At 39.5% G+C, this 16,878-nt stretch overlaps 1 protein-coding gene across 1 annotated transcript in view; it reads right to left on the bottom strand.

Annotated features, from left to right (window-relative positions):
• UBE2V2 (ubiquitin conjugating enzyme E2 V2) overlaps positions 1-3,047 on the bottom strand; it is a 63,128-nt gene extending 60,081 nt beyond the window's left edge. The window contains exon 1 of the transcript XR_009253325.1: positions 2,937-3,047. The gene's annotated coding sequence lies outside the window, so the exon portion shown is untranslated. The remainder of the gene's footprint in view (positions 1-2,936) is intronic.
• Positions 3,048-16,878: the final 13,831 nt, after the last annotated feature.

Below are 16,878 nucleotides of genomic sequence, written 5' to 3'. Positions count from 1 at the left end.
CAGGATTTCATTCTTTCTCATTACCAAGTGGTATTCCATTGTATATATAAACCACAACTTCTTTAAGTGATAAGAAATTTTAAATTTTCATTTAACAATGTATCCTGGATGGGATCCTGAGACAGAAAATGAACATCAGGTACTCCCGTGTACAATCTTCTCTGTACTATCTTTACAACTTTACTGCAAAATTAAAATTATCCTAAAATTTTAAATTTATTTTTTAAGAAAGTGTGGCACGCGCTTTTTCATCTAACTAACTCTTTTATTAGTAGTGGGATCTAATTAAATTTTTGAATCAAAGGTACTAAATGTACTAATAAATTTCTATTCCTTAAAGTAGTGGTTCTTAAGTGAAATCCTCTTGACCTCCAAAGGTGACTCTGCCTCTTGGAAACGGGGGAGCTAGCCAGTGGGTCTCCACCACAGCCCAACTTCCATCCACAAGAAACATCTAAGTCTGAAACAAAGATTCTGCTAGAAAGAGAAGTGTGAAAGCCACTCTCAAGCCTAAAAGGGAGTAAGATTCATGATTGAGGAATATTTCAAACCGCACAGTTCCTCATAACAGAAAGAACACAAGACTGAGAACAAAATAAAAACAAAAACGCAAATTTTAACCTTGAATCCATCACTAACCAACTGTGTAAAATCTTGTAATATTTTAGCCTTCATTTTTCTCGTCTGCAAAATAAGAAGACCAAGGGCACCTGGGTGGATCAGTCAGTTGAGCGTCCAACTCCTGATTTTGGCTCAGGTTATGATCCCAGGGTCCCAGGATTGAGCCCCTATCAGGCTCTGCACAGAGCATGGAGCCTGCTTAAGACTCTCTCTCTCTTCCAGGGCACCTGGGTGGTTCAGTCGGTTAAGCGTCCAACTTCAGCTCAGGCCATGATCTCATGTCAGCTGTGCTGACAGCTCAGAGCCTGGAGCCCCCTTAGGATTCTGTATCTCCCTCTCTCTCTGTCCCTCCCCCACTCATGCTGTCTCTATCGCTCATAAATAAATAAACTTTTAAAAAAATATTTTTTAATAAAACTTAGAAAGAATCTCTCTCTTCCCCTCTGCGCCCTCCCCTCTTAAATAAAAGAGGATCAAATGGTATGGCAAAGTATGTTTCAGCTTAAAAATCTCAGGCTAGCTGGAATTTTTTTCCCCAATTTTTCTTCTAGTAAGAGGAAGGATAAAAGTATATGACTTAGATAATGTACATTAAAATATAATGCCTTAGTAAGGATCAAAAATATTTGTCAGGTATCTATTCTTTTTAGCCCAGCAAATAACTATTTTTATCAAGATTATTTTGTCTTAAATAAAAAACATGTATATTATTGTTTAATGATTTTTTTTCAAAGTTTATTTTTTTTCTTATAATCTCTATGCCCAAAATTGGGCTCGAACCCACAACCCCTAGATCAAGAATCCCATGCTCCTCAGAATGAGCCAGCCAAGCACCCCAAAACATGTACATTATTACATGACCTACCTCATCTCGTTTTAAATTTTAAGCTATATTATATTTATTTCACAAATATACAGGTACTATTTCCCCACAAAGAATACAAAAGTATAGCTAACAGAAAGTATAATTTTAAAAGTCCAAAGCTGCTTCTGCACTCGTCTTCCTCTCAGTTCCACAATACTGTGAATTATGTAAGGCATACAAAATGAATAAACAGAATACTGAAATTGACCAAGACAAGTTTTTAGCAATAGTTTCAAAATAAATTTCATTGAAAAAACCTCAAATGCCTAAAATACATCCTTATTAGTTATGCTAAGGTATCATATTTCATAAATCTGAAAACAGGATGAAAATATAACAATTGTGATGATGAAATATAAACTAGAAAATACAGGCTTCCAATGTATAAGGAAATGTGCCAACAATCAGCAACATCTTTATAACTTATATTCGACTTCTTTAAAAGATAACTGAAAGTGGATAACGAAAAGTATCCGCCACTACTAACAACTAATATTTGTTCTTTTCAAAATATTTCCACACTCTCATATGTATAATGTTAGGGGGGGGAAACATGTTTAAATAAACAATGCAATCCACAAAATGAAAACTATCAAATTAAAATGTACCATTTTATTACTGAATTTTCAAGAACCCATAGTACCAAGCACAATAAGAGGGATATGGCCCCATTCGCAAGCACGCTGGATTTCCGACAGGAAGTACAATAAAGTTGTAACACTAAAATCTCATTTTTAAAATAATCCTTGTTTTTACTAGTTCGCTAACACCTCAAGTATGCCGAAATACTCCCCAACGCTAAAACTGGTAAAGATCCTATCACCTATGACACCTGTACACATTAAAGATTAGACTTAAAAGACATAACTTTCCATTAAAATGTATATTGAATGTATCCCAAGGTATGACCTTACAAATTGCAATAACATATACTGCAACCTTCCACTTTTTAGCACATATACATTTAAAATTTTGTTTTATTATGCAATGATGGCATGAAATATTAAATCACACTGTTCTATAGCCTGGTTTCAATTATAATTAGGAGAAATGAAAGATCAGACGTTAAGTAGTAAAACTTAACATTTTCATTTTAACATATTGTAAAATGGTCAAGTTTCGAAAATCTCAGTATTAATATTTAACTTCAAAGTCTCTGCTCGTTGGAAACCAAACACTGTACTCAGTACAAGAGAGGAGTTGAACAGTCTAAGAAACAGACCACTTCTTAAATTGGCGTTTTCTTGCTCTATGGTTTTATTTTTCTTGCACTACACTTTTGCCCTTAAATGAATAAAAATAACAACACGTATTCAGCCAGGTAAGAATGATCATCATTTCTCCCTTATTACAAACAGCAACAGTCCTCTTCTTAGTCCTCTCCTCCTCCACCCATATAAAGGCAAGTCCAACAGAACGGGACCCCCCCTCGATCCAGGACGCCCCTTACCCGAAACCCTTCCGTGCCCGAGGTTGACACTGCCCACCTTGGGCCTCCTCTCCTCCCTCCCACACTGCCCTCCGCTCAGCGATCTGACCCGCACCCGCTAGCCCCTGCGTGTGCGCCCGCGCCGGAGCCACCCCGCCCCCAGCTCGCGGGCGCGCGGCCGACGCGCAAGCACGACCCGCCACCCCCGACGGCCGCCCCGGGCCCTCGGCGCCGGCGCCCGACCCGCCCGGACCCTCCCAGCTCCCGGGCTTCGCTCCACGGGTAGCACGGTGTCCGAGAAGGCGCACTCTGGATTCTCCCACACGATCAGTGCCCGGCCGCCAGCAGCAGGCGGAGGGGCAGAGCCGGGTTGGAGTGGGAAAGTAGGCAGCCCAGCCCGGGAACCGACCTGTGGAGACCGCCATCTTCTCCTGCAGCCCGACGCAGCCGCCTGCACGCACAGCGACGTAACGCGCCACTTCCGGGAGCGCGCAGCCCCGCCCCCCGCCCCGCGGCTTCCCGGCCTACGTCACCATAGGCTCCGCCCCCGTCGGCTAACGCTCTAGCCACCTAGCCCAAGGGCGTACAGCGCCTTGCTGTGGTCTGGATGTCTTCCTAAGGTTATACGTGGTTTCAAAGCAAAACTTAAAGTTCATTAGGAGACCGAGTTGTGGCGGTCACCATAATGTAGAGCAAAAAGACAACGGGAAATATTTTTTTTTAAGGCATGTTCTGTGAAGGGAGGGGGAAAAAAAATTTTTTTTTAATAATTTATTAAAAGACATGTGCAGCGAGGCTTCAGTCCCAAATACGGCAGGCATGTGTCCTAATAGTTCGTAGGTGATGTGCTGTAAGGAAGACCACGCAGGTTTGCAAAACCTTAATATGTTAGCCAATATATATATATAGAGAGAGAGAGAACATAAACAATGTTTTATATTGACTAAATATTGAAACTATTTATTTTGATATTGAATTAAGTGAAGTATACTATTAAAAGTCATAACGGGGCGCCTGGGTGGCTCAGTTGGTTAAGCCTCCAACTTCGGCCCAGGACATGGCCTCACGTTTTGTGAGTTCAAGCCCCACTCTCCCTACCCCTGTCTCTCAAAAATAAGTGTAAAAAAAAAAAAAATTAAGTCGTAACTAAATAGGGCATTGGCAATTCTGTGTTTAAAAATGATTCAGAGGGGTTGGACAAAAAAATCGAAAGAACCCCTTGGAATTAAATGAATTTATATCATTCATACTTTTGAGATAATGCATGGTAGTGAAACATTAAAATATTTGTCTAAGTCTGAAAAGTGATTTCAAAAGCGTATAAAATAAAATTTGTAAGTAGTTAGAAAGCACCATGTGTTTCAAAAAACAAAGATTTTGCATCCTTAGTTTTCAGTATAGCGGCACAGTAGAACTATGTTGCCATCTAGTACTGTGTAACTATCATGGCTCTAAATACCTGCCTCACAAATATAGGTAGTAATATTTCATACTATCATCCCCATTTTATAGGAAATGAAAATAAACCCCAAAGAACTTAAATGACTTTCCTAAGAATGTGAATCTACCAGTAGTTACAAGAAAGCTGGAATTCTGATGAAGTCTGATTCCCAAGTCAATGTTCTTTTCATTCCTGGTTGCCCTTAAAATGCTGGGCCTAAGAGTAAATGCTGATTCTGCTATAGTAGTGGGTGTCTGAAGTTTTTACTTTTAGTGGTCCTTAGTTCTTTCCATCCTACATACTTGTTTACCCCATCTAGTACATGTTCTGAAACTTTGGGAAGAGAAAGACCCTATTCTTAGTTTTTGAACTTGGAGTGCCAGCTGCTTTTTCTTCCTCGTTAGTCCCAGTTCTGTCCTCTAATATGAAGTGATGCTAGGCAGCATTAAGTTAGTGTTAGTTTCACTCTCTGTGGTAGGCAAACCTCCAGGATGGCTCCCAATGATCCCCTCCTGGTATTCATGCCCTTGTTTTTTATAATCCCCTTGCCTTTTGTGGGTTTACTAACTGGCTTTCAAAGAACAAAATAAGACAGAAGTGCTGGGATATCACTTTGGAGATTATGTTTTAGAAAGACTAGATTCCAACTGCAGCACTCATTCTTGCTTCCCCCAAAGGTAGCCAGCTCCCACACAGAGGACCACCCTACAGAGAAGCCCAGGTAGCAAGGAACTGATATCAGCTTCTGACAAACAGCCTTGGAGGAAGTAAGGCCCACAGTTCAACAGCCGTGAAGAACTGAATTCTGTTGACAAACATGGGGGTGAACTTGAAAGCAGACTTTGCCCTGGTCAAGTCTTTAGATGATACGGTAGTTCTGGCCAACACCTTCATTGCCTCTCTGCTAAGGCATGCCCAGATTCCTGACCCACAGAAATAAGATAACAAATGTTTGCTGTTTTAGGCCACTAAGTTTTGGGACAATTTGTTGTGCGGCAATAGGAAACTAATAACATTCACCCTGCTTATTCTGTTAACTATTCTTACAAACATTGTTTGCATAACCGTTACCATACATTTTTCACAAATGTCCACTTACATTTGGATGTTGATGAACTTCTGCTGACATATATTTACCATCTTATTAGGCCAGAGAGATGGATAATGGCAAGATTAAATAGTCCTCCTCACAACAGAATCAAATTTAACAACTAGCAAAACAATAACCAAATTCAATTCTACTTGACCAATTATAAATATTTACTCAGGAAATGTTTAACTCTTAAAATATGTAAATATTGCTTCACATTTTGTAAACAGGACTTGCAAAGCCAATAGCAGTCCTACCATCTCTATTGTTAATTGAAGAATAAATTACAATACATGGGAGGAAGTCAGATATTGTGTAACTTGAAAACAAAAATGCTCAATTTTTGCCTATTTGCTATAGTGTATAAAGCAACAAGCCTCAATGACAACCAGGAAAAAGAAGGGGAAAAAATTACCTCAAATTTCTTAGGAACCAAAATGGAAGAAAATAGAAAAGAAAAATAAATGAAAGAAGAATAAAATCAAATTTTTAAAAATGGACTCATCGAATAGAACATTGATCAATATGGAAATGAAATTGAAGGAAGAAGCAAATCAAAAGGTAGTCTGGAGTGTTAGAAACAGTCAAAGAACAGCTGTGCAAGCAAAGTCTGGCATTTGTGGGGTACCAGCATGAGGCAGGAAGCAGCATGAAGGGCTCAAGGACAGAGGAGAGGCAGGAAAGGCCAAGGAAAGCAACGGGTGCAGTTTTCCCCATCACCTACCCACCACAGCTCACTCAGCCCCACAGTGTGCAATGGAGAAATGATGGATTTGGAACCAGAGAGATCTCAGTCCAACCTCTTGTTCACCTTGTGACCTTAGAAGATACATTTAATCTTGTAATCTCCAATTTCCCACCAGTGAAATGGAGGTAATGTTAGAATTTATACTTAACATATTAAACATAGTGTCTGGCCCCATTAAATGTGCACAACAAATGGTTGCCATTATTATGATGATGACACCATCAGAGAAAATTATTCTTTTTAGTAATAGGCAAATCATTTTTTTGAAAAAAAATTTTTAATGTTTATTAAAAACATCTTATTATAGAAAGAGACAGAGCATGAGTAGGGGAGGGGCAGAGAGAAGGAGACACAGAATCCGAAGCAGGCTCCAGGCTCTGAGCTGTCAGCACAGAGCCCGACGTGGGGCTCAAACCCATGAACCGTGAGATCATGACCTGAGCCGAAGTCAAATGCTTAACCGACTGAGCCACCCAGGCACCCCATGCGAATCATTTTTATAGGCATTTTGTGTTTTCCTCTGGCTCTGGCTGTGAAGAAACTCAAAACCAAATCTGTAGCACATATTTAATAAATGTTTATGGTATATAATGTATGCACTGACCTCACCAATCAATTCACTTTGCGTTCTTATTTCTCCCTTATCATACTTCACACTTATTTGATTCCTTATCGTGGTATTTAATATATCTCTGTAAGCTACCACAAATTCTCATTCTTTAGAAAGAAGGACAGTATTAATAAATGATAAGTTAGCTATTTATAGGCTTTTGATTTCTATATAACCACTGGATAACTGGTATGTGTCGTTTCCTAATCCCTCCTTAAAATGCCCAATCATGTGCTCTAGTGAAAGACACCCTAAACTGTTCCTTGAACAAAAGTGGTTCAGCTACAACAGTTAAACCACCTCCTTCCAGCTAGGGGTAATATATGAATCAAGGGTGTCCATTCTGTAGACTGGCCTATGTGATGATCTGTCACAACAAACATCTTTGTCAAACATGAACATCTCTCTCTGTCTCTATTTTTTTTAAGTTTATGTATTTATTTTAAGAGAGAGAGTGCATGCACATGAGTGCACCCACACATGAGCAGGGGAGGAGCAGAGAGAGGGAGAGACAGAATCCCAAGCAGGTTCTGCACAGTTAGTTCAGATCCCAATGCAGGGCTCAACCTCATGAACCACAAGATCACAACCTGAGCTGAAATCAAGAGTCAAACTCTGAACCAACTGAGCCACCCAGGCACCTCCCCTCTCTCTCTTCCTATGGCTATCTCTCTCCCCATCTGTCCAAGAACATGCAGAAAACACAGCCATGGGTGGAAGCAGAAAGAAACGAATGACATACGAGAAGACACATAGGGGCGCCTGGGTGGCGCAGTCGGTTAAGCGTCCGACTTCAGCCAGGTCACAATCTCGCGGCCCGTGAGTTCGAGCCCCGCGTCAGGCTCTGGGCTGATGGCTCGGAGCCTGGAGCCTGTTTCCGATTCTGTGTCTCCCTCTCTCTCTGCCCCTCCCCCGTTCATGCTCTGTCTCTCTCTGTCCCAAAAATAAATAAAAAAAAAAAAAAAAAAAAAAAAAAAAAAGACACATAGACACAAAGTCACAGAATCCCTTTAATGGCAATTTGAAAGCATTAAGGTGACAGGTCCTTAGACCATGCTGGGTCCCTCTAGTTGCCAAAATAACTGTTCCTCTTCTTCCAACAGTAGAAGTACAACTCCAATGAGGTTTCTGCCTCCCTTAGTGTCTGTGGTGGGTAGTCTGAGACAACCCATGATCCCACCTTCTGGTGTTCATTCCTTAGTGTTATCCCATCCCCTTGAGCTTAAACAGGACCTATGGCTTTTTTCAAGCTTTACTGAGGTGTTATTGATCAATTAAAAATTTGTACATTTAGGGGCGCCTGGGTGGCGCAGTCGGTTAAGCGTCCGACTTCAGCCAGGTCACGATCTCGCGGTCCGTGAGTTCGAGCCCCACGTCAGGCTCTGGGCTGATGGCTAGGAGCCTGGAGCCTGTTTCCGATTCTGTGTCTCCCTCTCTCTCTGCCCCTCCCCCGTTCATGCTCTGTCTCTCTCTGTCCCAAAAAAAAAAAAAAAAAAAAAAAAAAAAAAAATTTGTACATTTAAAGTGTACACGATGTTTTGATATATTTATGTATGTGAAATGATTGCCACAATCCATCACCCACATAGTTCCCCTTTGTGTGTGTGTGTGTGTGTGTGTGTGTGTGGTGAGAACACTTAAGATGAACTCTTTTTAGCAAATTTCAGGTGTATGATACATTACTATTAACTATAGTCATCGTGCTGCACACCGGGTCTACAGAACTTAGTCATCCTATTACTGAAAGTCTGTAACCTTTGATGAGCATTTCCCCACTACCCCTCCATCCCAGCCCCTGCCAATCACCATTTACTCTCTGTTACTATGATTTTTGTCAATACTCCACACAGAATTGAGATCATACAAAATGTTTTTTCTGTGTCTGGTTTATTCCATTTAGCGTAGCGTCCCTTAGGTTCATCAGTGCTATCAGAAAAAGCAGGATTTTCCTCTGTTTTTTTTGTGAAGAGGAAAAGTATTCCACTGTAGGTATACGCACCGCATTTTCTTTGTTTGTTAATGAACGCTTAGATTGTTTACATGTACTGGCTACCGGTAATAATGCTGCAGCGAACATGGAAGTGCAGATATTATTTAAGACGGTCATTTTATTTCCTTTGGGTATGTACCCAGAAGTGGGACTGCTGAATCATATGGTAGTTCTATTTTTAATTTTTTGAACAACCTGTATATTGTTTTCTATAGTGGCTGCACTGGAACTTGTCTTTAACCATTAGAGAATATGGTGAAACGATGGATGTTACCTATGCAATTATGATACCTACAATTGTGATGATCATCTTACAGGGAAGCTTTTTCCTTTGCTAGATTCGAAAAAGCAAGCTTCACTTTTGAGAGGGCCATGTGTCAAGAAACTGAGGGCCACCTCTGGCTTATAGCCACCAATAGACTGAGGCCCTCAGTCTGATGGCGTGCAAGAAACTGAATGCTGCTAACAACCACATACACCTGGAGGCAGCTCCCTCCCTAGTCAAGCCATGAAATGAGACCGCAGACCCCGAACTGACACATAGATTGAAGCTATGCAGAGCACCCAGTTGGGCCATGCCCCAGATGTGAAAAAACAAATATGTGTGTTTAAGCCCCCAAATTTGTGATAATTAGTTATACAGCAATAACAACTAATACCATATCTTTCTATAAAGTCCCCATGATTTGACAAAGCCTGAGGGAGTCTTTTTTTTTTTTTTTTTGAAAGGAGCCTGACATAATAACCCAACTGGAATTTCTTACCACTGTGGAGGGGGAAAAAAAAAAAAAAACCTAATAGCATCAAATCATTAAATACACTTTCCCCAAGCTTGTTTTCTTAATTTCTACCAACCTTAGCATTATATTACATACCTAGATTGCAACAGCCTCTCAGCTGAACTATCCTAAATGTCAATATTTCTCAAGCATTGCTTTTATTCTATCCTTTCTAGTGGAGAAAATCTACATTTGCCCCCTTTTGCTTCCCACTGGTCTGGCAATGAGTTTCATATTTATTGTCAATTCTAATAAATTCATAATGGCTACCTGAAGAGCTATTTGGAGAATTCTAAGCCTAGCAGAAAAAGAAGTGCTGTCATCAAAACTGGAAGTCTGCCTTAGGAAGTCACAGCAAACAACTGTCCTCTTAACAACGAGGCCAAGGACATCAAGCCCAAATACCATTGCCTGGCCTTCACAGACTTCCAAAATCCAGCCTCCACTGACGTCTCCTAAATTATTTCTCATCGCTCTCCAATGGACACCTTGCACTTTAATCAAACCATCTCCCAGGTATGCTACTGCTATGTGCTAATGGCCACTTTCATGGTTGTATCTCTACCTTAGGTTTCCCCTCTCTCCTCTACCTTTCACTTTCTTGTCCTTCCTTAGGCCAAATTCAAATTCTACTTTCCTGAATCCTTTCCTGATTAATTTTTCTTGTCCCTTCATTAAACTGCTCTGCCTCTTTTCGTCTGTACTAGGGAAGCAGTAAAGGAAAATGCAGACATGTTCTGTCTGCAACATAAAAGATCCAATTGAAGCCAACTAACTTGTTGATTCAGGAAGTTGTGAGGCCTCAAAAACCAATACATTCATAGACTTTATCACAAGTAGGAAGCTCAGTACCTGACTGAAACACACTTATGCACATATATACATGTAAAACCTCATTATTCATTCTGGGAGTATTTCTTTCTTCTCAACATTATAATGCTATCTCATCTGTGTTGCCCTTTTATAGCTGGGCTTTTTTCCCCCCTTGTTTGGGACAAATTTCAACCATTTATTTAAAAAAATCTTTTTTGATGTTTATGTTTGAGAGAGAGAAACAGCATGAATGGGGGGAGGGAAGGACAGGGACAGACAGAGACACAGAATCAGAAACAGGCTCCAGGCTCTGAGCTGTCAGCACAGAGCCCGACGTGGCTCTCAAACCCACGGACTATGAGATCATGACCTGAGCTGAAGTCAGACACTGAACTGACTGAGCCACCCAGGCGCCCCACAAATTTCAACCACTTAAAGTCTTTGCTCCAAAGTTTACCTTTCTCCACTGTTGTTATCTTTTCCCTTAAAGGCCTTCCAATATTGAAATGCTGTCCAATTATGGAATTTGATGTCAATTCCCAGCACTCATCCTACTTGACCTGTATGTAGATGATAGCATAATTGACTATTATGTTATCTGGGGATTAATTTTTTCATTTGGCTGCAAACTCACCACACTTTCCTGGTATTTTAAGGGTAACTGTGATTCGTTTTAATCAGATATGGTAAGACACATAGATACAGAAATGACTCTCATGAAGGATGAAATCTGTTATACTCAAAGTTCCCTAGGAAAAGTAGGCATGGTATACCATTTTGGGCCACATGGGGAAGCACCAGGGTCAGTTAGGAGGCAGAGTAGCTGAGGGGGAAGTGTAGGAAAGAATCTTTACTGTGGATTCCACAAGAAAGAATGGAAAAGGCAGGATAAGCAGGCTGAGGATTGGCTAATCTAAATAACAGTGGGTTCCAGGACATTAATCCCTCGCTCGGGAGTGATTAAGGCAAGGAATAGTGATCCAGAGTGTGAGAGCATGATAAAGGAGGTGATGGAGGTGTAAACTCTGGATGGCTTGGTTTGCTTTTGAAAGGCACAATCTCCAGAGAGGCATTTACCATTTTTAGGAATTGGCTAACCCTGTAGGAGCTATACCTCAAGTCCTAGCAAAGACAAAGGATATCAAAGCATCAAAATACAGAAAATAGGAGCACCTGGGTGGCTCAGTTGGTTAAGCATCCAACTTCGGCTCAGGTCATGATATCATGGTTCGTGAGTTCAAGCCCCGCATCGGGCTCTGTGCTGACAGCTCAGAGCCTGGAGCCTGCTTTGGATTCTGGGTCTCCCTGTCTCTCTGCCCCTTCCCATTCATGCTCTGTCTCTGTCTCTCTCTGTCTCTTTGTCTCTCTCAAAAATGAATAAACATTACGGGGTGCCTGGGTGGCTCTGTCGGTTAAGCATCTGACTTCAGCTCAGGTCATGATCTCACAGTCCGTGAGTTTGAGCCCCGCATTGAGCTCTGTGCTGACAGCTCAGAGCCTAGAGCCTGCTTTAGATTCTGTGTCTCCCTCTCTCTCTGCCCATCCCCTGTTCATACTGTGTCTTTCTCTGTCTCAAAAATAAATAAAAACATTTTTAAAAATTTTAATAAAAAAACGAGTAAACATTTAAAAAAACATTAAAAATACAGAAAATAAGACATGGTTAATACTCCTCATCTTCCTCCTTTATCACTGGCCATTCCTTCTGAGTCTCCTTTTCTGATTTTTCCTTTTCTGTATGAATCAGACCATTGAGGGCTAGTTCTCAGTCCTTGGAAGTTTTTTTCTCTCCACATTTACTTAGTGATCACATCTAAGCTCATGATTTTAAGTGGTGTCTATATGCTTTGACTCCAAAAAGTCTTTCATTTCTCCTTCTCTTACATCATGTATTCAGTCCATCTGGAAGGTCTGCTGGCCTTACCTTCCAAATATATCTGAAATGCTACACTCTTAATGGTGTCCGCTTTTCCTGCCCTGCTATAAGCCTACATTGTCTCTCACCCGGTTTATTCCAAGAACCTCTGTGCTGCTACCTACCCTTACTCCAAATAGCTCATTCTTACCATAGTAGCTAGTTATCATTTTAAAGTATAAATCAGGGGCGCCTGGGTGGCTCAGTCGGTTAAGCGGCCGACTTCGGCTCGGGTCATGATCTCATGGTCCGTGAGTTCGAGCCCCGTGTCGGGCTTTGTGCTGACAGCTCAGAGCCTGGAGCCTGTTTCGGATTCTGTGTCTCCCTCTCTCTCTCTGACCCTCCCCCGTTCATGCTCTGTCTCTCTCTGTCTCAAAAATAAATAAATGTTTTAAAAAAAAATAAAATAAAGTATAAATCAGATTAAATTATTCCTCTGCTCAAAAGTGTCCACTGATTCCCAAAATCTGTGGAGACTGAACAACATACTTCTAAATAACACAAGTCAAAGAAGTGATCTCAACATAAATCTATAAATAATTTGAAATAAATGAAAACACAACTTATTAAAATTTGTGGGATACAGTAAAAGCAGTGCTTGGAGGTAAATTTATAGCATTGAAAAATGTATTAGAGAAGAAGAGACCTAAACTCAGTAACCTAAGCTCCCATCTTATGAAACCAGAAAAAGAAGAGCAAATTAAATTCAAAGTAAGCAGAAGAAATAAATAATAAAAATTAGAGCATAAACCAATGAAATTGAAAATAAGAAATCAATAGACAAAATCAACAAACCCAAAAGCTGGTTCTTTGAAAAGATCAATAAAATCAATAAGCCTCTAGCCAGACTAGCTAATACAAAATGAGAAAGAGAACACAAATCACTATTATCAGAAATGGACATTAAAAGTATAATAAAAAAAAAATACTAAGATTAACTTTATGCCCCAAATTCAACAACTAATTCCCTGAAAGACACAGTCTGCCAAACTCACAGAAGAAGAAATAGACAATATAAAGAGGTCTAGATCTATCTTCCAAAACAGAAAGCACCAAGTCCAGATGGGTTCAATGGTAAATTCTATCAAACAGTTAAGAAACAGGGGGTACCTGGGTGGCTCAGTCAGTTAAGCATCCAACTTCGGCTCAGGTTGTGATCTCATGGTTTGTGGGTTCGAGTCCCACATCAGGCCCTGTGCTGACAGCTTGAAGCCTGGAGCCTGCTTCGGATTCTGTGTCTCCCTCTCTCTCTGCCCCTGCCCTCCTCATGCTCTGTCTCTCTCTGTCTCAAAAATAAATAAACATTAAAAAATTAAAAAAAAACATTTAAGAAACAATTTATACCAATTCTCTACAATCTCTTTCAGAAGATAGAATGGAGGGAATACTTCTTATTTCATTCTATGAGGCCAGCATTATCCTAACACCAAAACCAGATAAAGACATTACAAGAGAAGAAAACTACAAACCAATATGTCTCTTTAACATAAATGCAAAATTTTAGCAAAGAATCCAACCATGTATAAAAAGAATTACACAATAACTAAGTGGGATTTATCCCAGGAATGCAAAGCTATTTCAATATTCAAAATTCAATGAAAGTAATCAATCACATGAACAGGCTAAAAGGAAAAGCATATGATCATATCAATAGATGCAGAAAAGCATTTGATAAAATTCAACAATCATTCATGATAAAAACTCTAAGTAAAATAGGAATAGAGGGGAACTTCCTTGACTTGATAAAGAATATCTACAAAAAACCAACAGCTGACCTGATACTTAATGGTGACCAGCTGTAAGATTTTCTATTAAGATGAAGAATAAGACAAGGATCCCTTCCTCACCACTCCTCCTCAACATTGTATTGGAGAAGAAAGAAACAAACTGTTTGCCAAAGATATAATTGTTTATGTAGAAAATCTGAAAAAAACAAAAAAAAAATATGAAGCTAACAAGGTTGCAGGATAAAAGGTTAATGTACAGAGGTCAATCATTTTCCTAAATATCAGCAATGACCAAGTGGAACTTGAAATTAAAAACACAATACCATTTACATAAGCACCCTAAAAATTAAATCAAGTATAAATCTAACAAACTGTGTATAAGATCTATATGAGTAAATTTAAAAAACTCTGATGAACAAAATCAAAGAAGAACTGAATAAATGGAGAGATATTCCATGTTCAAGGGTAGGAAAACTCAATATTGTGAAGATGTCAGTTCTTCCCAACTTCATGTATAGATTCAATGCAATCCCAGTCAAAATCCCAGTAAGTTACTTTATGGATATGGATAAACTGATTCTAAAGTTTATGTGGAAAGGGGCACCTGGGTCACTCAGTTGGTTGAGCATTCAACTCTTGGTTTTGGCTCAGGTCATGATCTCATGGTTTGTGAGATCCAGCCCCATGTCAGACTCTGCACTGACAGCACAGAGCCTGCTTGGGATTCTCTCTCCCCCTCTCTCTTTGCCTCTCTCTCTCTGAAAATAAATAAATAAACATTTTTTAAAAATAAAGTTTATGTGGAAAGACAAAAAAAAAAAATACAGAATAGCCAACACAATATTAAAGGGGAAAAACAGGGCACCTGGGTGGCTGTCAGTTAAGTGTTCAGCTCTTGATTTTGACTCAGGTCATGATCTCACAATTCATGGAATAGAGCCCCACATCAGGCTCTGTGCTGATGGTGTGGAACCTGCGTGGGATTCTCCCTCTCCCTTTCTATCTGCCCCTCCCTGCTCTCTCTCTCTCTCTCTCTCTCTCTCTCTCTCTTCCACTCTCTTTCTCTCAAAATAAATACACTTTAAGAAAAAATAAAAGCAGGGGCGTCTGTGTGGCTCAGTCAGTTAAGCATCCAACTCTTGATCTTGGCTCAGGTAATAATCTCGTAGTTTGTGAGTTCAAGCCCCATGTCAGGCTCCACTCTGACAGAGTAGAGCCTGCTTGGAATTCTGTGTCTCCTCTCTCTCTCTCTCTCTCTCTCTCTCTCTCTTTCTCTCTCTCTGCTCCTCCCCTACTCTTATGCTCTTCCTCAAAATAAATACTTAAAAAAATAAATTAATTAAAAATTTAATTATTTAAAAGCAAAAAATTAAAGGAGAAAAACAGTTGGAAAACTGACACTACTCAACTTCAAGACTTACTACTAAGCTACAGTAATCAGGATAGTGTTGTATTGGTGAAAGAATAAATAAATACATCAATAGAACATACTAAAGAACCCAGAAATAGATCTATATAAATATAGGCAACTGTCTTTGATAAATAGCAGAGGCAATACACTGGAACAAAGATAGTTTTTTCAACAAACGATACTTGAATAACTCATATCCACATGCAAAAAAAAAGAAAAAAAAGAATCTAGACACATATGTACATCCTTCACGGAAATTAACTCAGTATGGATCATAGACTAAAATATAAAATGCAACACTATAAAACTCCTAGAAGATAACAGGAGAAAATTTAGATGACCTTGGGTTTGGCAATGACTTTTTAGATATGATACAGAAGGAATGATCCATTAAAGAAACAAATAACAAGCTGGAGTTCATTAACATTAAAATTTTCTGCTGTTTGAAAGACACCATCAAGAGAATGAAAAGACAAGCCACCTACTGTGAGATACACTTGCAAAAGACACATCTGTTCAGGACTGTTATTCAAAACATAAAAAGAACTTCTAGAGCTCTACAAAAAGAAAACAACCGACCCAATTTAAAAATGGGTGAAAGACCTTAACAGATATCTTACCATAAAAGATATACAGATAGCAAATAAGCATATGAAAAGATACTCCACATCACATGCCCTCAGGGAAATGCAAATTAAAACAATGATAAGATATCACTATATACCTATTAGAGTGGTAAAAAAAATCTGGAACACTGACAATACCAAATACTGATGAGGATGTAGAACAACATGGGTCTCATTCATGGCTGGTGGGAATGCCAAACAGCAAGACCCCTTTGGAAGTCAGTTTGGTGGTTTCTTACAAAACTAAGCATATTCTTACCATATAATAGGCAGCTGTGCTTCTTGCTACTTACCCAAAGGAGTTGAAAACTTACATCCACACAAAGACCTGCATGTGAATATTTACAGCAATTTTGTTCATAGTTGCCAAAACTTGGATGCAACCAAGAAGTGCTTTAGTAGGGAATTGGATAAACTATGATACATCCAGACAATGGAATATTGTCCAGCACTAAAAAAGAAATGAGCTATCAAATCATGAAAAGACATGGAGAAAATTTAAATACTAAATAAAAGAAACCAACCTGAAGAGGCTACATGTTGTATGACATTCTGGAAAAGTCAAAATCATGGAGACAGTAAAAAGATCAGTGGTTGCCAGAGATTACGGAAGAGGAGGGATGAATAGACAGAGTACAGAGGATTTTTAAGACAGTGAAAATACTTTGTATGATACTATAATGGTGGATACATGTCATTTACATATTTGTCCAAATCTATAGAATGTACACCAATAGTAAACCCTAATGTAAACTATGGACTTTGGGTGATTATGATGTAACAATGTGGGTTTATCAATTGTAAAAAAATGTA

This window comes from Neofelis nebulosa, chromosome 14 (assembly GCF_028018385.1).
Source record: "Neofelis nebulosa isolate mNeoNeb1 chromosome 14, mNeoNeb1.pri, whole genome shotgun sequence".
NCBI classification, from domain to species: Eukaryota; Metazoa; Chordata; class Mammalia; order Carnivora; family Felidae; genus Neofelis; species Neofelis nebulosa.
The sequence above is the reverse complement of the archived record's forward strand: the minus strand, read 5'-3'. Positions and strand labels throughout refer to the sequence as shown.